Source organism: Lactuca virosa, chromosome 1 (assembly GCF_052849685.1).
Source record: "Lactuca virosa cultivar CGN04683 chromosome 1, Lactuca_virosa_CGN04683_v6, whole genome shotgun sequence".
NCBI lineage: Eukaryota > Viridiplantae > Streptophyta > Magnoliopsida > Asterales > Asteraceae > Lactuca > Lactuca virosa.
Genome location: NC_136426.1, coordinates 93,024,751 through 93,050,547, shown reverse-complemented (window position 1 = coordinate 93,050,547; position 25,797 = coordinate 93,024,751).

Genomic DNA, 25,797 nt, shown 5'->3' with positions numbered 1-25,797 from the left:
GTAACAAGGTTTCCAAAAATACTAAGAACACTAATATCCGAGTCATAACGAAGAAGTTATGACCAATCGAAGATCCGCGACAAAACCGGTAAAACACCGTTAAGTGTGAGAAATAATTTTTCAATAAAATACTTTTTAGCCTTAACAATCTAAATGAAAGTCGTAGAATACATTAAACCGAGAGTTAGCATAAAAAGAACGTCCAAATCTGACATCGTATGAGGAAGTTTTGATTTTTCTAAGTTTCGGTTTAGCAGTAGACAGCTAAAAACTCGAAATAAAGATCGAGTGATTTTTAGCCGATACAACCTAAACGAGAATTGAAGATCTCGTCAATAGTAGTACAACAATAAAAAGACAGATGAAAACGGATGTCGGATTAAGAAGTTATGAATTTTTAACGGACTTTTCCTGTCCCGGCCTGTTAAAAATATAACAAAAATAAATAAATTCAAAATTAGCCGACGGAGTCTAAACAAAAGTTGTAGAGCATAATCTCACCTACGCGTGGATATAAAGAATGTCAAAAACGGAGGCTGTAGGAAAGAGTTATGAATTTCTGAATTTTGAAAAATCATTCTCGAAGGAGTACGCCCCGAGTAATGGTGTACGCTCAACGTACCCGAAGGCTTGGCCTCGGATTGGCCACATTGACCCTCCGTCACCCCTCCCTCGCATGTATGACATGCAACATAGTAGCTCCGACACGTAATCAATAAGCTGGGCACGTACGCTACGCCCAGTGTACGCACGTACGCCCAGCGTAGTCCAAGGCTTCAGCCTCCTATAAATAGTAACCGAGAGCTCCGGGTTTAGGTGGAAAATTCACAACCTCTCTCCTACTTTTACAAAATTTTAATCCCTGGTAACATATCCACGCTGCGACGAAAGCTCGAAGCCCCGAGATTTTCAAGAAGCTAACCTCTTTCCAGTCGAAGTGCTGCCTGCGTAAAGCCCAATTTTTCATCAAATCGTCACTCTTACCAAGTGAGTTCATACCCCGGTATTTTCATAGTTTTTACAGTTTTATGGGGGGGAATACAAGTTTAACACAAGGATTTTGTGTTACAAACAAATAGTTTCAAAATGTGTTAAAATTACATCAAGTCATCAAAAATATTTCCAGATATTAAACTCTTTAAATGATTTTATAAACTAATGTTTTTCCCAAAAAATCTCTTTTATATATATATATATATATATATATATATATATATATATATATATATATATATATATATATATATATATATATAGATTTAAAAGGGCTTAGGACTGATAACTCACCTTAGGTCCTTTTCATTGTTTGAATGTGGGCTTATAGTATCGGTTATTTGTCCGAATATCATTTAAATTTTACTTACATATAATTGTACATGTATATAAACATAAAAGTTATTTCATTCAGTTTAGTTACCCTTTGTAACATGTTGAGCAAAGGGTTAAATTCATAACCAGTTAGTACTAATTAAGAAAGTACATATAAATTATAATAGGTATAATTTATGATACATAGAACATTAATTCACGATTCAAGTATACTAGAATACACCGTTTTACAAGAAATAAGGGTTTGATACAAAACTAATCGAGGGTATACAACTTTCAAATACATGTTAAGAATACAAATTCAGGAATATACAATCAATCATTATTTCAGGATGATTGGGTTTTCATAACTATTATACATGTAACGTCTATATGCTTTTTATTAGTCATTTGGTTCAGGTTGTTTAGTTCATTTAAACAACATAGTTAAAGTCCTGACATTATAACCATAATCTTCAGTCGGGGATCGAAACAATGTGTGTATAGATCTATATTGAGATTGACAACCCCGCACTCAGATTGCTAGCTACAGTCAGGCATACACGCCTACGAGTGAGAGTTGTTATAAAAAACTTTTAACGCCTTCAAAGCGTTGTGTCAGGCCATCTAGTCTTAGTATGGTTATAATAACTCATTAAAAAGATATTAACAATATGGTTAATGTATAATTAACTAAACATGAGTACATTTTCAAAGTACCAGTTTATCAAAATACAGTTTACAGTATTACATCTCAGTATTCAATAACAACTGGTGAAGTCAGGCACACTCACTTTTACAGTTTATACAAAAAGGATACAAAAACAGAATATTGGTTTACAAATAGAACGGTTTTATGTGATTAAAACCACTTTTCATACACAGCAGAAAATATAGGATTTTTTGGAACAATGTACTTATTCAAGAAACAGAAAACATACTTTAAACATAGAAATTTATGTTCTCACTCAACTTTATGTTGATACTCTCTTTTTAAATTACTTGTATTCTCAGGGAAACAATAAACAGGTACTCCTCAAGGTTTTGAGAAGATGGAGCTATTTTGAGTCATATCTTCTGTCTTTTGTTGTAGCTATTTTGGTGTTAATATACAGTGATTGAAAACATGTAAATATTTATACTTTTTAAATACAATGGTGGTTTGTACTTTGATTACTATAATGCATGTGTTGTGATACTACAACTGAAGTCCTCCACCCCCGGACGTTTCGGCCGTCTGGTTTGGGGGTGTGACACGTTCTAAAGAAGAGACCTATTCTGAAGCCGTTTGATCAGCCAGACGACATCCAACATTTGAAAGGTGGGATCATTGGCAGAGAGCATTGGAGTATTGTATACAAGATGAAGTAAGGTGTTGAAATTAAGAACAATGTGTTCTTTTTGCGAGATAAGCATTTGTACTCTACAAGTTCTCTGAATTCCATTCTCGTAAGGGCAGAAGCGAACAAGTCTAACTCCGCTGTTGATATAAAATGTGTTTCAGATATGATTCGCTGGTATATATCCATCCGGACTTTCCTTCTGAAAATAATGTCGAAGATTTTTTATTCTGAAAGACAACAATGAAGACCTCCTTCCGATTTGACACAAAGGGGGAGATTGTTAAGTCTAATTTAGTGTTGTGTCAAATAGTTGATTTCGGATTTATATTTAATTCTGATTCCAAAATGGGGCCTTTCCATGTTCGGAATTGATGTATTATTTAGTCTATAAATAGTGTGCATGTAACATATAGGTTTACAACCTTTTTGAAGCAATTACAAAATAGTTCCGCCTCCAAGAACTGTTATATTGTTGTGAATAATACATTCGACTCCTTTTCAATCATTGTCGTTCCATATCATTGATTCATATCATAATATTGAATCTATCGATCTTTTATTGTTTCTCACAATGTCATCATAAATTGAGTGGAAATACGACAACTTCCAACTCCAAATCGTGTACCGAATACTTCAGCTCGACGATTTTCAGTTTTTGGGAAGCATAAGCAATCAGTTTCCTACACTGCATTAACACACAACGAAACCCTGAATATGACTCATCGTTATAAAGCACGAAGTCCTCATTCCCCTCAGGAAGAAAGAATAAGAGTCTCACACAAAAGTTTCCTTCGTGTCAGATATGCCTCGTCGTACTTATCACACCAAACAAATGGCTGAACATTTCTTGTCAACTTGGTTAGCGGACCCACGATCATAGAGAAATCTTTGATTAATCTTTTGTAATATTATGTCAATGCCAAGAAACTCCAATTGTCAGTTTGAGTCCTCGGCTTTGCCCACTCCCTGACTGCCATAAGCTTGACTGGGTCCATATATCCACTATCTCCACGATGCTCAAGATCCACGATGACATGATTTCTGCTACCAATGAGCTCATCAAGTAGACTCATGTTCTTCATGAAATAGAAATCCAACGATTATAGAATTAGATCAAGCTCAAATATGGCATGAATAAGTTTATGTAGGAGGTTCTCATCAAGGTCATTCGACCAGGTCAACATTTTGTGGATACTCCAAACCACAAGTTTGATGAACTTCTGATAATCATGGAGGAAACCTTTGAATGTATCAAAGCCCAAGCTCCAACTACAGATGCCTTTGATAAGCTTTTCAAGCAAATCAACATGAGCTTCCAACGAATGTTTGAATAGTTAGAGGATTTCCAACCAAACGATTTGCTTGCATCGGTAGCTAAGCTTTCTCATGCAAGAGGGGAGAAAGGCTAGTTCAATGGAAGCCTATCTCATATTTTCAGCTTCGAGATGAATCAACTGATGAAGAAATCATTAAAGTTAAAGCCCTTGAAGCAGAAGATGAATTTGATGAAAACTACCTGGTGAGCAATGCCATTCTACGTCTTCAAGCCATCAAGGAGCAACCTTCCATCACCAAAATCCTCTCAGAAGAAGAAAAGTATAAATGGTCCTATGTCTGTTAGCCATCAACTTTATGCCTTTCATGAGTTTTGTTCTTCCATAAAATGATTCGGACTAACTTGAGTTACCAATCTCTCCTCATAGACCCTTCTATTTTAGGTTCGTACCATTGCATCCATCTGATGATCCTCGATCCATCATCCGAACTGAACGAGAGAGACTGAGAACTTTCTATTCCATGAATCCACGACCTCAAAAAGAAGTGTAATCTCAAAAAAGAATCAGGAAATTCTTTGGATATGGAAACAATGTTCTAAGTAAGTTTGATGTCAACTGTCTTCTCTAAAATTACTTTGTGTCTCTAAAAAAAGCTACTTCCACAATCACTTATGTGGATTTCTATTCTATTAATCCAGTTGACATTTTCACCATCGTTGCTCATCTAAAGGACATACAATCATATGAGTCCAGCATTGGAGCATTCAACACTTCTCTAAGCTTTCTGAAGGATTATGTTACTGAATAATACAGAACTGATGTAGAGTTTGCTCATCCGTTCGGAATAAAGAATCTTCTAGCCAAAATTAGCACTAACCTTCTAGAAGCACAGATCCTAGCCAAAGGCTCCGTTGAAGAACCTGAGCTCAGATTTATCTATCTAAAGAAAACGACAAATCAAAAAGAATTTTTCCAAGTTCTTGACAAACATCTTGTTCCAACTAAGATTCTTCAAAATTCGTTTCTAGTGCTGCCAAGAGTGAATCTCTTGAACACATTAAGATGAAATTCATTGAGCATCTCCAGTGGTACATCGAGGTCAGAAGTTGGATCCAAAGTGCTTACTTGGTTGCTTTCGAGAAAGCTAAATTAAGAGTCATAGATTGCTAAGGTCACTTAGGGGGGAGATTGATAGAACATAAAAAGTGATCCTCGTGCAATCCAAGATGAAGTATGTCTGAGACTAAAGAATATTTAATGTTAAGAGAAGTTCCAAAGTAAAATCTTATTCGAGATGAAGGCTATGTATAGATTTCTTTTATGCTTAGAAGTATTTTGAGTCAGTAATTTTTTATGAAAGACAAGTATTGTTTTGTATTTTACTATGTGTCTTGTAGTATAGTACATGCGACAAGATCAACAACAATGGCTGTGTCAGGCTGTTGATCTTCAGTCCTCCTTTAGTCCATGCACACTTTTTATGTATTTGTCTTCTTGTAACTCCTTGGATATATAAGGAGTTGAAAACCTTTGTATTGAATAAAGTGATTACAGTGCTCACCTTTTACTCCTATAAAATCAAAGGAATCATTTAGTCAATCATTTCTCTTACATTCTTCTTGTTTTTATTATATTTACATTGTTCATACTTAATACTATCTATCTTGAGTACTTTGTTGATTTAATCATTTTTGTGACTTGACTAGTTTACTAGACTTGACTGGATCTTCTATTATTAGCAACATTGATATAATATTAATTCAAGGTTCGTAATGGGTGATAACGGTCCATTTTTGTATTTCGGCATTGATGAAGCATCTGGAGAACTTGTTGCGGTGAATTCATTAAAGCATTACAGTGCATTCACTAAAGCACCAAAAGAAGGCTTGATCTAGTCATATGGTTCAGTTGTAGTCTCGTGGCAATAGGAAGTACACTCCAAAAGCACACATACTTGTACGGTTTACAAGTACCTATAATTTATATAAGTGTCTCAAAAACATATATACAAGCCACACAATCTTTTGATGTTATAAAACTCTTATTCTTATACAAGCATAACAATTATATATACAACACACTTACTTGTACGGATTACGAGTACTATTGATCATAAGTCAGGTAGAACTTATACATAGCACACATACTTATATGGTTTACAAGTACACATATGTTAGGTAAGCACTTATACACTATATACGTATCCTTTTTGGTTAGAAAAGTACTATTTTATATAAGTTAGAAAACACTTATATACTGTAACATATACTTTTTGATTATAAAATGCAAATATTAATGTAAGCTGGAAAAACAGTTATATATTGTATAAACATACTTTTGTATAAAATTACATAATATCAAAACCTATGAACTCACCAAATTTATGTTGACGTATTTCAAAACACATGTATTCTCAGGAACATAAGAAGCAGGAATGTCACACACACACACACACACTCAAGAATACTCATGGGAGCTTTTGTTATCAATCACAGTTCCACAATTTATGTATTAAATTCCTATCTGTTAAGGCATGTATCATATTTTGATATAATAATACAATGTACTCACTGAACGAAGATATTGTAGTTGATATTCCAGATTAATAGAAGTGGCATTTGTATCTTTATATTTTTATACTGTTCAATGTATGCAATGACTATGATCTACAAATAAGTCACATAGCCTGGTGTTTCTGCCACTGGTCGGGGGTGGACAGATTGGTATAAGAGCTATTAGCTATAGTGAATAGTATTTCCTTAGGCATGATGACTATAACCTAGCGCTTACACTCTAAGATTATGTTTCGACCTTAAACCTAAGTATAAAATGTATTATTAATTATACTACAAATAAGCTACTTACGAGATCGGTGTCTAGGATGGATTTTATCGCCTTGGGTTGTTAGATTTCAGAAAATTGTACCCCAAAATGATCCTACCCTCAGGCTATCTTTACTGATTGCAGTTTATCAGCTAGCCTTGAAGATACCTCATGTATGTGACTACCGTGGTGTATTTCTTGAAGATCTTCTTAGGATTCCACCAGTTTAACAAGTCGAGTTCCAAATTGACATAATCCGAGGAGAACCTCTAGTAGAAAATTCTCCTTATCAATTGGCTCAATTTGAGATGCAAGAGTTGTCCAGCCAACTACAAGAACTTCTTGACAAGGTCTTTATGAGACCAATTTTCTCACCTTAGGGATCACTAGTTATGCACGTCAAGAAGAGGGACATATCCTTCTGTAAGTACATTGATTACCAAGAGTTAAACAAATTACCGATCATTAACCGTTATCCACTCCCAAGAATCGTTGATCTGTTCGATCAACTTCAAGGATCCAGGTATTATGCCAAGATAGATCTAAGATCAGGATACCATCAGCTCAGAGTGCAAGAGGGAGATATTCCAAAAATGTCATTTAGGACTCGGTATGCTCACTATGAATTCCTACTTACGCCTTTTGGATTGACCAACGCCCAGTAGTGTTCCTGGATCTTTTCGACTTTTCTTGCAAGCCATACCTAGAAAAAAATATGATCGTATTTATCGATGACATATTGATATACTCATGAATCAAGGAGGAGCACGACCAATAGTTACTACAAATCCTGGAACAGCTAAGAAAAGAAAAGTTGCATGCCAAATGCTCTAAATGTGAGTTTTATATTAGAGAAGTACACTTTATAAGGAATGTCATTAGTATCAAAGGGATCCATGTTGATCATTCCAAGATCGAAGCAATCAAGAATTGGGAAGTACCAAAGACGACAATAGAAGTGCACTAATTCTTAGGTCTTGTTGGATACTATTGGAGATTCATTTAAAATTTCTCCAAGATAGTCGAACCTCTCATTGTATTAAAACAGAAAGAAATAAGGTTCAAATGGGAAGACAAACAAGAAGATGTTTTGCAGATACTGAAATAAATTCTATGTAGTGCACCAAGCCTATCCCTTCTAGAAGAACAAAAGACTTCGTCATATATTGTGACGCGTCACATCAAGGATTAAGGTTACATGTTGATGCAAAGGGACAAGGTTATTGCTTATGCGTCGCGACAACTCAAGGTTCAAGAGAACAGCTACACTACCCATGATCTTGAGTTAGGAGCTATGATGAGTGTTTAAATTAATGTTTGAATCAATCGAATCTATGAAATCAATAACGAACACAAAGATCTAAAGAAGATATGTTTAGCTCTGATTATATCTGGAATGAGTATAGTGGTTTTGAGTACAAAGTGTCAATAAGAGAATGATAGTTATTCTAGAATCAAGTACTTACCCTGTTATAGGGTACATCAGATAATAAAAAATACAAGGACTCAACATTAAGTATTGAAACTAGAAAATGCCTTGTAAATAGATAAGATAACGATAGTTCATAACTCTCGTTATATACAAACATGAAATCTAAAGATATAACTTTCAACTACTTACTACTACTTTCGACTCTACAATCTCCCCCTTAGTGAGCATAGTCAAAACTCCAAGCTATAATCTTTATTTCCTTTAACAAATCCCTTCTAACCTCCATGCACCAAAGAATTATTTTTTCGAATCTCTACTCTATCTTTGTTGTCATTCTTCTTGCAGTTATTGATGCAGTTCAAAAGATTTGATTAATGAGTTTGTGTATCTCTCAATTTCAGTCACTTGGAACAAAAATTTCTTCAACTTTCCCTTCTTATTCTTTCCTAGTAAAACAACTCCAAAAGGTATATGAATGACTTGCTCATTAGTAACTTCATAAAGCGTACCAGAAGAATGTAACTTCAAGATTTGGTCGAATTGCTTCTTGCTTAGCTGCTTCTTCTTTTGACAGATCAACTGGAACATAACCACCTTGGTTGTTTTGTTGTAAACTGTAGTAGAAGCCGCCAAAGACAACAATTGCATCAGAATTGTAAAGGAAGTTGATAATGCATGACGAAGAACAGAGTTGTTCAGAATCAACACTATTATGAATAGTTCTTTAGGATATACTTCAAAAGAGGGATTAAGCCAGAGATTTGTATGTTGAATCATCATCATTGGTTGTGAAACCTCTTCGTCATTGGGATTGAACTGCTCAAAAATGTTTTGCTCAGCAGCCATTGAAGTAGATTAAGATAATTTTGGAGAGAAAATTTGTGATGAACAGTTAGGGTTCTTTGAGAGAATTTTGGAAAATTGTAATGGTAATGTTCGGTTTCCTTATATAACTGGTGTGAAATTTGAATTCAAATCGCTCCCCAATAATATAATGCCACGTGGAATATTGGTTACTGAACTGTCACCATAAAAACCGCCACGTGTAAAAGTGATGATCACTTTTTGCCTCGAGCCTCATGAATATTTTGAACCGTCCCATCCAACGGATATGTCGCATCACCCAACCAAAAATGAACCACCATTACTTTCGATACTAACAAACAACCATCCTTCGTTATGGAGTCTAGGCTCATTCACTAATGGGAATGATAAGCGAAATTATATGCCAGACTTGGTGAAATCTATGTTTCGAGTTGATGATACCCAAAACGTCAAGGATTTCAGTGCTTTCGTGAGCCAAAGAATAAGAGAGAATCAAAGTAAAAAAATTTGGCATTGTGATATCAAATAATATTTGATATAAAAGCATATAGATTTCCGGAAAATATACTCTGCATTCGACATCGAGAGAGATGAAAATATGTGGTTTCCTATGAATTACAATCGAAAACTCATTGAGGAGTATCAAAGGGCCTCTTTTCATAAGGTTCATGGGTGGTGTCATTTTCATGAAAATATACAACTTGATATAAGCGTAAGAATTATGCAAAAATACTTGGATGACCATTGTAGTCAAGAACAAGTAGGCTTTGAAATTTTTTGAAGTAATAGAAGCTAGAGATATGTTCAAACGGAAATCTCACTTCATAAAAAGTTAACAACTGGATCTATTTGGTAAAAACAAATTGGGATAAGTAAATTTCATTAAGATCACACAATAGAAATGAAAATGAAATTTTGAACATCAAAAGTGTTACTTTGAAACAAATGTTTCGTAATAATCTTGAACATCAAATCTTCACTGTCAATTCATTAAATTGAGGTTTGTTGGTTTTCATCTTCATCACATAAAAGTGATTTAGGATCATTAACACAGATTCGTGACATACCTATATCCTGGTTGGTTTCAATGAGAGATGTATGTGTCATTGTGTGTGATAGTGTTAGAAATTTTGGAGAAAAAGATCAGATAAGAAGATTCATTGTACCTCTGCGAAAACTTGGACTTAGAAGAAATCTCTTTACTCATCATGAGAAGATAAAGTTAGCTCGTCGACTAATGTGAATATAGCCTAATTGGGAAGACAATTTCATGTGAAAATTTTCATTTTGGCTTCGAACACAAAAAGACTATGAGGCTTGTGAACAACATTCTGCAACATGTTCTAAGGACACCTAATCGGGACAAAAGTTTCGTTTCATACATGTTTCCTCTGAATATTCTCATTTGGCATGCAAAAGAACAACACAATGTGACAATGAGCTTCCAAAATAAGGAAAATATTTTTATATTTTTCAATTAAAAAAAAATAACGAAAATATAACGAAAATATTTTTGGATTTTTAATTTTGTAAATGCGAAACAAATCTATATATTTTTTTGAATTTTTGAATTTCATAAACGAAAAACAAAATTAAGAAAATCTTTTTGGATTTTTGATTTTTATAAACGAAAGGACAAAAAACAAGAAAATGATATGACAAACACTAGATATTTGTTATAGATAACAAATACACCGTACACAAACCAATGTTTTCTTGTCTCCAAAGAAATGTCCCATAGTTGAATGTACACCAAAGACATGTACGTCCCATCAAAAGACTAACTCCACACGCAAAACTGGTATTGAATGAATCAGAGGCAAATCGAATGTGAAGGCATGCGAACGCTGAACGTAAATACTAACCTCTGAACAGCTATCATACAAGTAATGAAAGTTATTAAAACACACGAAAGTGATACCAACTACTCGAAAGTGAAATAAACAATCGAAAGTGAATCCAACAGTCCAAAGTGAGATCCAACAGTTAAAAGTGGGATAGACAATCGAAAGTCAATCCAAAACGTTCACATATCAAATCCAAAAATTATGTAGAATTTGGAACATAACAATCTTCAATCATTCCTAATTCGTTTAAAATTCTTAAAAATGATTTTTCGTCCAATGGTTTTGTAAAAATACCAGCAAGCTGATCAGTTGTTTTAACAAAATGGACTTCACTATTCCCATCTTCAACGTAATCTTTGATGAAGTGGTCACGAAGAGCAATTTGTTTAGTTTTCGAATGTTGAACTGGATTATGACATATGCAAATTGCGCTTTGAGAATCGCAATACAAAGGAATTTTCTTCATGTCAACCTCACTCCTTCCTTTTTATGTTGTCGTGTTAATCACATAGTCACATAATTGACTTTGGATCCAGATCACTTGAGATGTAAAAGCCGCATCAGTGATGTATTTAGCCTCAACCGTCGAAATTGATATGCACGTCTGCTTTTTTGACTACCAACTAAAAAGCTTCCCATCTAGGAATTGACACCCTCTTGTGCTACTCTTTCGAACCAATTGACAAACCCCTAGATCCGCATCTGAGAAAGCTTGAATAAAAAATCTTGTTTTCGACGATACAAAAAGCCTAGAGTCTTTGTTCCATGTAGATATCTAAAGATGTTTTTCCCTATAGTAAGACGAGGTTCTCTTGGATTTTCTTGATACATGGCATAATTACACACATAAAACATTATATCAGGTCAACTCGCAGTGAAATACAAAAGCGAACCGATCATGCTTCTATAGGTCTTGATATCAACATCTGGCTTGTCCAACGAAGGACATAAGCGAGTTCCGACTGCCATAGGAATTTTAGCTTTTGTGCAATTCATCATGCCAATCCTTTAGCAGGTTTCGAGTGTAATTTTCATGGTTGATAAAAATTCCTTCCCTCCTTTGATGAATATTTAAACCCAAGAAATGATTTATCTTCCCCATCATGATCATTTCAAATTGACTCTTCATTAGTTCCTTAATCTCTTTTGACAACAACGGATCAGTAGAACCAAATATAATCTCATCGAGATAAATTTGAATGAACATTAGATGAGCCCCTACTTTCTTATGAGATAAAGTGAGATTAGATGATCCTTTATTAAATTTTTTGATTTTCGAAAAATTGGTAGGAGTCGCATACCAAGCACGAGGTGCTTGTTTTAACCCATAAACTGCCTTGTCAAGAATATAGCAATGGTCATGAAACTTATCATTGATGAAACCAGGTGGCTGTTCGACATAAACTGTTTCTTCAAGAACACCATTAAGGAACACACACTTAACATCCATCTAGTAGACGTCAAAATCCTTATGAACTACATAATCCAGAAAATTCGTACAGCCTCGAGTCTTCCGACAAGGGAAAATGTTTCTTCATAATCAATTCCCACTTGTTGACAAGAACCTTTTACGACTAATCTAACTTTGTTTAGAACAATATTTCCTTCTTTATCCATTTTATTTTTAAAAACCCATGTAAGCCCAACAATCAAAACATCATCATGTTTAGGAGTTAATCTCCACACCTTGTTTCATTCAAATTCATCCAACTCAGCCTACAATTCAACAACCCAATCGGGATGTTCTAATGCATTCTTTACTCTTTTTGGTTCATTTTTTAAAATAAAGACATTAAATATACAGAATTCCTGATGAACATTTAAGACCTCATTTTTGGCTCGAATTTGTGCTTGTGTTAGAACAACTGAACTTGGATCTTCAAGGATTTGTTCTTTTGGATGATCCCTTATCCATTTCTCGATGGGTGGAAAAGCAGGATCAAACTCAAAATGTGCATCCTCATATGCTTCTTCTGCTTCTGATAATTCATATAAAATTGAAATATTGTCATTAGTATCAATAAATTTGTTACCTTGATCATCATTGACATGATTCAATCCACTTGGCTCCCCCTCAACTAATGGATTCGAGGTCTGCTGCTCCCCTCGACACCAGCTTGAGTAGTCAATAGCTCCCCCTCAACTTGAGATTGAGGTATCAAAGTTGGGCTTTCATTGTGAGATAAAGAAATCAAGTGTTCCCCCTCCACTTGACCATCAGTAGAATTTAGTATTCGTTCGACATTGACTCTCGAGGTTGATGTGACAACCCGATATTCCAAGTCAATGTAATGTTCAAAAAGAGAAATATTATAATCTATTTTTGGAATCAATAAGAATAGCGTCAAAAATGAAATGTTCAAAAGTCTCAATTGGGATACATAAAATGTTAGATATTGTGGCAAGGTTTTTAGAAATATAAAGAACACTCAAATCTGAGTTATAACGAAGTAGTTATGACCAATCAAAGATCTGCGACAAAACCGGTAAAACATTGTTAAGCGTAAAAAGTAAAATTTCAATAAAATACTTTTTGGCCTTAAGTATCTAAATGAAAGTCGTAGATAATAACAAACCGTGAGCATACATAAAAAGAACGTCCAAATCTGACTTCGTATGAGGAAGTTATGATTTTTCTAAGTTTCAGAACAATAGTAGACAGCTAAAAATTTGAAATAAAGATCGAACGATTTTGAGCCGATGCAACCTAAACGAGAATTAAAGATCTCGACAATAGTAATACAACGGTAAAAAGACAGACGAAAACAGACATCGGATGAAAAAGTTATGAATTTTTAACGGATTTTTCTTGCCCCGGCCTATTAAAATTAAAAATAAAGTCAAAATTTGCCGACAGAGTCTAAACGAAAGTTGTATAGTATAATCTCACCTACGCGTGGATATAAAGAACGTCAAAAACGGAGCTCGTATGCGAAAGTTACGCATTTTAGAAGATTTGGGCACACACTTCCAGGCTTATCCGAAGGGTTACGCCCCGCGTACTTCGGATGTACGCCCAGCGTACCCGATACAAGGCCTCATATCGGCCACGTCTCCCCTACGATACTCTACTCCCGTTCCATCCGAAGATCGGCGACCGATGATGACGTCATCACTGACGTACGCCCCGCGTACGAGGGTACGCCCAGCATACGAGCTGCGGACGAGGTACGCCCCGCGTACTTCGGAGTACGCCCCGCGTACGAGGCTGTCTCCTCCACTATAAATAAAGATGTGAGGGCGCCGACTCCATTTGCTAAGTCACACCATTTATCTCCCACTTTTTCACTTCCGAGCCGCTCGAGACTACCCCGACGCCCCGGTTACGTATCCAAGTCCCGACGAAGGTCCGAAGCTCCGAGATTCCTGAGGAATATACCACTTTCCGGTCGAAGTGCTGCCCGAGAAAAATCTCGTTTTCTTCAAATCACCACACTTTCCAGGTGAGTTCATACCCCTTTATTTTCACGTTTTTACAATACTTTAGGGGGGAAATACAAGTGAAACACAAGAAAAACTTATGTGAAAATACAAATCGTTACGTGGGATTTCAGATGGTTCATCTACATTTTTGTTTAATGTTAAACAATATTACTACTAATGTCACACTTTACATGCAAAGTTAGTGATACACCAAGTTTTATCATTTTAATGGAACACATTTTCGAAAAACTATAATAGGTATAGTTTACGAGTTATTCATGACTTTTTTACATACTATAAACACTATAAAGAGGAAATACTTAAATTTACAAGGAAAATGGACTTTTCATTTCGTAAATCTATTGATACTAAATTTTGTGAGACATTTGGCTTCACCGTACTTTCAAGTATGCATTTCAAGTCCTGTATTATAAACCATAATCTCTTGTAGGGAGAGCGTGATACTTGTGTATAGATCTATACGGGATTGACAATCCCGCACCTAAACTGTTAGCTACAGTTAGACCGGCAGGTCTGGGGTGACAAACGTCATAACACTTCAACGCCAGAGGAACGTTGTTACAGGCAGTCTGGGTCAATAGCATGGTTATAAAACTCACATGGAGTATCAAAACATTTTGATTTACGGGGCTATCAAATGCATTAGTGATTGTATATATATACACATATGTACACCTACTTGCACCATTTTAGGTATGAAAATTTCTTATGCATTCTAGTCTTTGGAACTTTTCAAACTACCACACACACATGGAAAATATCGGATTTTCTAGAAACAAGCTCAGTTATTTTATACAGAAAGACATACAATTCTAGTACAAAAACGCTTATGAACTCACCAACTTAATTGTTGACACTTTTTCAAAACTACTTGTATTTCTCAGGGATTCAGTAATACAGGTAAAACATCAGCTTTTGGAGAAGGGACGCTAAGGCATCAGTTTTCAAACTTATTAAATCATCATATTGTAATTTATTTTTGAGACATGTATCACATGCAACAATGTAACTTTTTAATTATATTATTGATGGTTGTGTTTACTTTCTTTACAAATATTCAACTGTTATGATACTACATGAAGTCATCCACCCCCGAATGTTTCCGCCATTCTGGTTTGGGGGTGTGACAGATTGGTATCAGAGCATTGTTTATAGTGAACTAAGTATATCGAACCACATAAGATATACAAACTATAAATGCAAAGGGACTAAAACCCTCTGACAAAACGTTTTCACAAGCTATACTTTTAATAAATTAAAATGATATATATATTTTTTTATAAAAGTATAAGTACATGCATGCATCAGTCTAGTATAATAGTCAAAACTATACAAAAGTATTAAGACAAGTTGGACACTACGATTAGGCCTCGGGGTATGTAATGAGATCAAGGATGAATATAGCCCGATCAACTATATTTATCCAAGATGTGACCAACGTATGTCGATGAATAGTCATAGTGAGCAACAAGTCAAAAACTTACCAAAGAAAATACTAGAATCAAACTTACAAATTTGAAATACCATAGGAGTATTTTATAGAACTATAAGAACTATAATAATTGTGAGAACCTCGATATTTAGTTAGAAATAGGAATCGTCAAATAAGAAGAATTATGCTTATCAAAAATTACCCTTTTTACTCCCAAGTTTTATATATAATTCTCTTACCTCTATTCTCGATCATACGAAATGGCAGGATTTCACATTCCCGGGGATCCCTACCACCCTAACCAGGGAAATGGAGGCTGGATCGAGGAGGACCCAAAAGAAGATCCCAAAGAGATTCCCAAGGAAGAGCCGGAAGAGGATTCCGAAGAGGATCCCGAGGAAGACCCAGAAGAGGATTCAGAAGAGGAAGGAGATGGTGGGAGCGCTGACTCAGAACCAGAGGTCTACAATCCTCCCCGAGGAGCAGCAAATCCCCGAAGGAACTTTTAGGGCCCGACGCCCCACTGGGCTGTGGATCTGAAACGATGGAGCAGGGAACAAGGACAACGCCCACCATACGGAATAGGACGAGGCTTTTATAACCTCAGCAATGGAGGTTCGGCTGACAGGGCACTCCCTATCATGGTTCGTCGCATCGCCAACCAAGGCGAGCAAGCAAGAGTGAACGCCGACCGACTCTTGGACATTGGCGCCACCGCTGCTGTCACTGTATTATGTCTTCATCGTCTAGACAAAGAGCATGAGCGAACAATAGAGAACACCTTCTCCCTTCAGAAAGACATTACTGCTGCTAGAGCCGAAGTAAGGGAGTTCCATAAAAGCCAAGCCGAAATGGAAAGGCGCGTCACCGAGGCTGAACGTCAAGTAGCCCGAGCTCAGACTTCCACAACCACATACCATGGTCCGCAGCGTACCACCCGTTCGGAGTAGAACGCGTACTACTTGCATGTAAACCCGACGGATTGTGAGTACACAGTTCGGGGGTCTGAATTCTATCAAATTTTCCCACTTTCATTAATGTACCCTAGACCTATGTAAGGTCAAATTTTCCTTATCCTTGTATCTATTATTAATATCAATGAGATTGACACGCATTATTAAATTCCTTGGGTATTTTCATTAATATCTAAAAACACTAAGAAATCATGTACTTATTTTGTAAGTTTCTCATCTTGGCAATTTACTTACAAATTCAATAATGTTCAGAACATAAAGCATATAATACTAGAACTCCCTATAACCATTTCTGAAGACTTATCAAGAATTCAACTTTTCACTTATGGCAGAATCATGTCGTCAAGGAGGAATCCACGACGCGTCAATACTAAAGGAGCACCACCTCCACCACCACCACATCCATCAATGGATGCTGCTACCTTTCAGGCTGCTGTAACGGCTGCCGTAACCGCGACAATGGCACAAATGAGTAACAACGGATTAGGAGGAGGAGTATATAGCTCTACTAATGGCCAAAACCAGGGTCGTTCCGGGGAATGTACTTATAAGGACTTCACCAACAGCAAACCCATACCCTTTAATGGAACTGGGGGGAGTAATGGCTCTATCTCAATGGATAGAGAAAACGGAAGCAGTCTTTGAGATTTGCGCATGTCCAGAAGGGAGCAGAGTGAAATTTGTTGCCCGCACTTTCTCCGAACGAGCCCTAACATGGTGGAATGGCCATGTTAAGTCACTGACTCTGGTGGTGGCTAACTCCATGGGTTCGGAGAACCTGAAGCAAATGCTAATGCAAGAGTACTGCCCAAGGGGCCAGATTCAGAAGCTTGAACAGGAGCTTTGGGGCCTTTTTATGGTGGGCTCGGACATCACAACCTATACAAATAGGTTCAGTGACTTGGAAATACTTTGCCCGGGGATGTTTCCACTAGAGAGCAAGAAGATAGAAAGGTATACCTGGGGACTGTCATCCCAGCTTCGAGGGAGTGTGCTAGCTTCCAAGCCTGTTACGTTCGATAGTGCCAAACAATTGGCACAGTCCCTTGTTGACCATGGAATCTGCCAAGACGTCATGACCGTCGTCCCATGACCAACCAGAGGAAGCAATAAAAATAACAACAATGCCAATAACAAGAACAAGAAGAAGTTTTAGAATAAGAGGAAGAGTCAATCTTCACAAGAATCTTCCAAGAAACAACAAATAGTGGCAGTCCATGCCGCTACTGCCCCCACTGCTGTTCCCGTTACCCCTACACCGGCAAAACAATATGCTGGGAACCTACCAAAGTGCGACAAATGCAATTACCATCACAACGGAAATTGTCGGGAGATGCACTGTAAAAACTGCGACAGGAAAGGGCACACTGCCCGTTTCTGTAAGGCACCGACGCGACCAATCAACAAAGTTCCTGGTGCCGGAGTGAGCCAGGCATGTTATGGGTGTGGGGAAACTGGGCACTACAAGAGGGATTTCCCTAAGGCAAAGAATGCTGGCGGCGTAGGAAGAGTGCTGGCAATCGGGCAGAACGAAGCAATAGCCGATCCCATGGTGGTTACAGGTACGTTTCTCCTCAACAACATTTATGCACGCATACTCTTTGACTATGGTGCAGAGAGAAGTTTCGGGAGCCATAAGTTCAAACACTTACTTAATCAAAAACCCCAAGCACTCAATAAGATATTTACAGTAGAAATGGCAAACGGTAAAACAGAAAGCACAAACAATTTGTATGTAGGCTACACACTAGCTCTAAATGAACATTTTTTCCAAATCGATCTAATGTCGATCACTATAAGAAGCTTTGATGTCATCATCGGTATGGATTGGCTAAGCCTTCACCATGCCGATATACTGTGTCACGAAAGGGTCGTTCGCCTTAATCTGCCAAGTGGCGAAACTCTTGTCATTTATGGTGACAAACCCAGTACCAATTTACAAATCATCTCTTGTGTCAAAGCCTGAAAATATCTGCGCAAGGAATATCATGCCTTCCTAGCCCACGTAGTAGATAAGAAACAAGAAACGAAAGACATTAAAGACATTTCGGAAGTCTGCAACTTCCCCGACATTTTCCCTGAAGATCTTCCAGGAGTTCCACCAGAACGTCAAGTCGTGTTCAGAATCGACTTGATTCTCGGGGCTACCCCAGTAGCAAAATCGCCGTACCGTCTAGCACCGGCAGAAATGCAGGAATTATCCAGCCAGCTGAACGAACTTCTCAGCAAAGGATTCATCAGGCCGAGCTTCTCACCTTGGGGAGCACCGGTTCTGTTCGTAAAGAAGAAGGATGGATCTTTTCGCACGTGCATCGATTACCGGGAACTGAACAAGCTCAAGATCAAGAACTGATATCCCTTACCACGCATAGACGATCTGTTCGACCAACTACAAGGAGCGATCTACTTCTCAAAGATCGATTTAAGATCTGGGTATCACCAGCTGCGATTCCTTGAAGGAGACGTTCCCAAAACGGCATTCCGAACTCGCTATGGTCACTACGATTTTGTAGTGATGCCCTTCGGAGTGACAAACGCACCAGCGGTGTTCATGGACTTGATGAACCGAGTATGTCGTCCTTTCCTGGACAAATTTGTGATCGTGTTCATAGATGATATACTCATCTATTCAAGAAGCAAAGAGGAACATAGCCAACACCTCCGATAGGTATTGGAAACATTAAGGACAGAGAAGCTATACGTGAAATTCTCAAAGTACGAATTTTCGATTCGGAAAGTAGATTTCCTAGGGCACGTGGTCAGCAAAGAAGAGATACACGTGGACCCTTCCAAAATCAAGGCAATCGAGAACTGGTCAACTCCAAGGACTCCAACGGAAATCCGACAATTCTTGGGCCTTGCTGGGTATTACCGAACGTTCATACAAAACTTTTCAAAGATTGCTAAACCACTTACTACCCTGACTCAGAAGGGCGTAACCTTCAGTTGGGGAGAAAAACAAGACACTGCGTTCCAAACACTGAAGCGAGCTCTATACAGCGCACCTATATTATCCTTGCCGGAAGGAACAGGAGACTTTGTGGTCTACTGTGATGCATCAAACCACAGCCTTGGATGTGTTCTGATGCAACGAGGAAAGGTCATCGCATACGCCTTGAGACAACTCAAGACGCACGAGGTCAACTATACTACGCACTATCTCGAACTGGGAGCAGTCGTTTTTGCTCTAAAGATCTGGAGATACTATCTCTACTGCATGAAATGTACAATTTTCACCTATCATAAGAGCCTTCAGCACATCCTCAATCAAAAGGAACTCAACATGAGGTAAAGACGATGGGTAGAACTACTAAACGATTACGAATGCGAAATTCATTATCATCCCGGAAAAGCTAATGTAGTAGCTGATGACCTTAGCCGAAAGGAATACTCGGGCCGCCGAGTGAAATCCTTAACCATGACGATCCATTCAAACCTATCCACATAAATCAAGGAATCTCAATTAGAAGCCTTGAAACCCGAAAATGTGGCGGGTGAAGCCTTAAGAGGAATGGATAAGAATCTTGAAGTCAAGGATGACGAAGTTCGTTACTTCATGAATCGGATCTGGACGCCAAGTTTGGCAGATTCAGAGATGTTGTCATGAATGAGGCCCATAAGACTCGATACTCCGTACATCCCGGTTCAGACAAGATGTATCTGGATCTCAAGAAACTGTATTGGTGGCCAAACATGAAAGCCGAAATCGCTACCTATGTAGGCAAATGTTTGACTTGCGCCAAAGTCAAGATAGAGTACCAAAAGCCCTCGGGATTGTTGCAACAACCGGAAATACCCGAGTGGAAGTGGGAGCGGATAACCATGGATTTCATAACCAAGTTACCCAAGACAACGAGTGGACTTGACACTATCTGGGTGATCGTCGACAGGTTAACCAAATCCGTACACTTCCTACCAATAAAGGAAACAGAGAAGCTGGAGAAACTAACTAGAACATACATCAGGGAGATTGTACGACTGCATGGTGTACCAATATCCATTATCTCAGACCGAGATAGTAGATTCACCTCGAGGTTCTGGAAGTCACTAAAAAAATCCCTAGGAACGAGGCTAGACATGAGTACCGCCTACCACCCACAGACCGACGGCCAGAGCGAGAGAACCATTCAAACCTTGGAAGATATGCTAAGAGCTTGTGTGATCGATTTTGGTAAGGCTTGGGATACCCATTTACCATTGGTTGAGTTCTCGTACAACAATAGCTATCACACTAGCATCAAGGTTGCTCCATTCGAAGCCCTCTATGGCCGTAAGTGCAGATCACCCCTATGCTGGGCTGATGTGGGTGACACGCAACTAGCTAGAGGACAAGTACCTGACAACACTCTCACTGGCCAGGAAATCATAAGGGAAACTACCGAGAAGATTGTACAAATCCGAGAACGATTAAAATCTTCAAGAGACAGACAAAAGAGTTATGCGGACAAAAGACGGAAACCCTTGGAATTCCACGTTGGGGACCGGGTACTATTGAAAGTCTCCCCCTGGAAGGGATTAATACGTTTTGGAAAACGTGTGAAACTAAACCGAAGGTATACCGGGCCCTTCGAGATCCTTGCCATGATTGGCCCAGTAGCATACAAACTTCGATTACCGTAGGAACTCAATAACGTACACCCTACCTTTCATGTGTCAAACCTAAAGAAATGCCTGTCCGATGAGACCCTCGTCATCCCTCTGGACGAAATTGAAATCAACGAGAGTCTCCACTTCGTAGAAAAGCCTGTAGAAATCATGGATCGAGAAATTAAAAGAACAAAAGAAAGTCGCATACCCATTGTGAAGGCCCGTTGGAATGCCAAGCGAGGACCTGAATACACCTGGGAGCGCGAAGATCAAATGAAACAAAAATACCCGCATCTTTTCCCTAGTCCATAAATACTTAATGTAGAATTAATTTCGGGACGAAATTCCCTCTAACGGGGGGATGATGTGACAACCCGATATTCCAAGTCAATGTAATGTTCAAAAAGACAAATATTAGAATCTATTTTTGGAATCAATAAGAATAGCGTCAAAAATGAAATGTTCAAAAGTCTCAATTGGGATACATAAAATGTTAGATATCGTGTCAAGGTTTTCAGAAATATAAAGAACACTCAAATCCGAGTTATAACGAAGTAGTTATGACCAATCAAAGATCCGCGACAAAACCGGTAAAACACTGTTAAGCGTAAAAAGTAAAATTTCAATAAAATACTTTTTGGCCATAAGTATCTAAATGAAAGTCGTAGATAATAACAAACTGTGAGCGTATATAAAAAGAACGTCCAAATCTGACTTCGTATGAGGAAGTTATGATTTTTCTAAGTTTCAGAACAGCAGTAGACAGCTAAAAATTCGAAATAAAGATCGAATGATTTTTAGCCGACACAACCTAAACGAGAATTAAAGATCTCGACAATAGTAGTACAACGGTAAAAAGACAGACGAAAACGAACATCAGATGAAGAAGTTATGAATTTTTAACGGATTTTTCCTGCCCCGGCCTATTAAAATTAAAAATAAAGTCAAAATTTGCCGACAGAGTCTAAACGAAAGTTGTAGAGTATAATCTCATCTACGTGTGGATATAAATAACGTCAAAAGCGGAGCTCGTATGCGAAAGTTACGCATTATAAAAGATTTGGGAACAGACTTTGAGGCTTATCCGAAGGGTTACGCCCCACGTACTTCGGATGTACGCCCAACGTACCCGATACAAGGCCTCGGATTGGCCACGTCTCCCCTATGCTACTCTACTCCCGTCCCATCCGAACACCGGCGACCGATGATGACGTCATCGCTGATGTAGCCCCCGCGTACGAGGGTACGCCCAGCGTACGAGCTGCGGACGAGGTACGCCCCGCGTACTTCGGAGTACGCCCCGCGTATGAGATTGCCTCCTCCACTATAAATAAAGATGTGAGGGTGCCGGCTCCATTTGCTAATTCACACCATTTCTCTCCCACTTTTTCACTTCCGACCCCCTCGAGACTACCCCGACACCCCGGTTACGTATCCAAGTCCCGACGAAGGTCCGAAGCTCCGAGATTCCCGAGGAATATATCACTTTCCGGTCGAAGTGCTGCCCGAGAAAAATCTCGTTTTCTTCAAATCATCACACTTTCCTTGTGAGTTCATACCCTTTTATTTTCACGTTTTTACTATACTTTAGGGGGGGGGGGGAACAAGTGAAAAACAAGAAAAACTTATGTGAAAATACAAATCGTTACATGGGATTTCAGATGTTTCATCTACATTTTTGTTTAATGTTAAACAATATTACTACTAATGTCACACTTTACATGCAAAGTTAGTGATACACCAAGTTTTATCATTTTAATGGAACACATTTTCGAAAAACTATAATAGGTATAGTTTACGAGTTATTCATTCCTTTTTTACATAGTATAAACACTATAAAGAGGAAATACTTACATTTACAAGGAAAATGGACTTTTCATTTCGTAAATCTATTGATACTAAATTTTGTGAGACATTTGGCTTCACCGTACTTTCAAGTACACATTTCAAGTCCTGTATTATAAACCATAATCTCTTGTAGGGAGAACGTGATACTTGTGTATAGATCTATACGGGATTGACAATCCCGCACCTAAACTGTTAGCTATAGTTAGACCGGCAGGTCTGGGGTGACAAACGTCATAACAGTTCAACGCCCGAAGAACGTTGTTACAGGCAGTATGGGTCAATAGCATGGTTATAAAACTCGCATGGAGTATCAAAACATTTTGATTTACGAGGCTATTAAATGCATTAGTGATTATATATATACACATATGTACACCTACTAACACCATTTTAGGTATGAAAATTTCTTATGCCTTCCAGTCTTTGGAACTTTTCAAACTACCACACATACATGCAAAATATCGGATTTTCTAGAAACAAGCTCGGTTATTTTGGACCATAGTTATCTTGGTTGGGCCTTATTCAGTTTTGGTCCTGGTTCCATTAAGAGTTTTGGGATAATATTCTGTTTTGGACCATAGTTATCTTGGTTGGGCCTTATTTTGCTAAGCGGCCTATTAATGGTCTTTATGATGGGCCTTAGGCCTATTGGCAGATGGGAGACTTTTGGGCCATTATGGAAGGACTTAGAAATAAGTGTTCAGACCCTTTGATCAGGCTGTGTATAATCCTTATTTAGGGTTAATTGTATTACTGTTCAACATGTGATTTCAGACTATTAGGGGAGCAACTTTTATGTTCAGCAGGTTGAGGTGAGTCTTCTCACCATACTCTTGGGTCGAAGGTACCAAGGCCGACCCATTAATTGATATGTATGAGATGATTAGTAGTGGAGTATGTGATTGTGGCTATTTGATCTATATGTGGATTTATGTGAAGACCATGGGAGGAGCCCATGGCACATGAGAAGACCATGGGAGGAGCCCATGGCTCGGGGATATAAGACCATGGGGGTAACCCATGACATTACAATGAAGACCATGGAAGGAGTCCATGGCAAACTTATATGTATATATGTGTTCATGGTATTATGTGATTATCTAACTGATGTGTTTTGGGAAACTCACTAAGCTTGTGCTTACAGTTTTATTGAATGTTTTAGCTACTTCTAGCGATAAGGGCAAGGGCCCGGCTTGATGGCGCGGTGTGCATTCTCCTGTGTTTTCACATTTAGTTTACAACTATGAATTTTAAAACATTATGGCTATCTAATGGGATTTTTGGACATATTGTGGTTGATATTTATGAAATTAATAGTTAAAATTTTCTATAAAAATTTGGGTCGTAACAAGTTGGTATCAGATTCTTGTTTTGAGAGATTCGGGCACACTCCTGGGTATGTTAGGACTCAAACTGAGGAAATGGTAAAAATGGGTTTTCATGCTATGATTTGTATATATATATATATATATATATATATATATATATATATATATATATGGAAATTGATGTTGAATGGATTAATTGCTAAGTGTATATTTTCAAAGTTGTACATGCTTAAGATTACATAGCCTTATAATGAGGGAATCTACCTTATTTATGTTCCTTGTCTGGTTGTGGTTTAGGGTAGAAGCTTTATTTGACAGTCTATGTGATTCTCTTTGTGTATAACTTGCATGCATATGGCAACCTGCTGAGATTAATTTGTGTTTCTTGTTTGGTGAGGGTTGAGAATCCTAAAGCGATCTAGGATCTAAGTTAATCTTGTGTTTATGAGTCATGATTGTGACTGGACGATTTAGGGATATCAGATATGGCCTTTGGGAAGGTACAGGTAGGTGTGGAAGATGGTATTATGCCCGTATTACATAAAGCATAGGACATGTACCTGAATCAATTTCAGATCTGATAGTTCTTAGGAGTCCGGTGAAGAGGAATCCCTTTCGAAATCCTTATCTTTGTTAATTATGATATTTTCAGTTGACGATGGTGATGATCACGCGAGGTTCAGGTTCTGGATCAGGATTAGGTTCAGGCTCTGGTGCAGAGCCCATTGATGAGAGGTTGCACGATCTTATGGCAGTCGAGGTTACTCGTGGCATCCTTGACGCTACCCCGGTGATTTTTGGTACCGTCAAGGAGGGCATCATGGAGATCATGGAGGAGCGGCTCAGGTCAGGGATCTTGTTACTAGTCGATGCTGGGTAGCAGACATGGAGAATGCCTAGTGAACGAGCTTTTGCCCCGAGGCGGAAAAGGTGGGGTTCAGATCTCGTATGTTGAGGGATCGAGCACGAGACTGGTGGGAGGAGGTTACCTGCGAGGTAGGATCAGCAGGTGTGGCTGAAATGACTAGGGAGGAGTTTGTGAGGAGGTTTGATCAGGAGTTTGCACCATCCATCGAGGTGTAGCGTGAAGTGAGAGAGTTCCAGGATTTACATCAGACTACTGAGACTATGGCGGAGATCACCGCCAAGTTTCGGGAGAGGGCACTATTGGTTCCGTAGTACGCTGCGGATGAGGAGATGAAGAAGACGAGGTATCATTCCATGATGAGGGATGATATTCGGGAGTTTGTAAGCATTTCGGTGTTAAAAACCCTGAATGAGATAGTGGAGAAGTCCTGGGAATGGGAAATTGAGTTGGAGCTCCACACG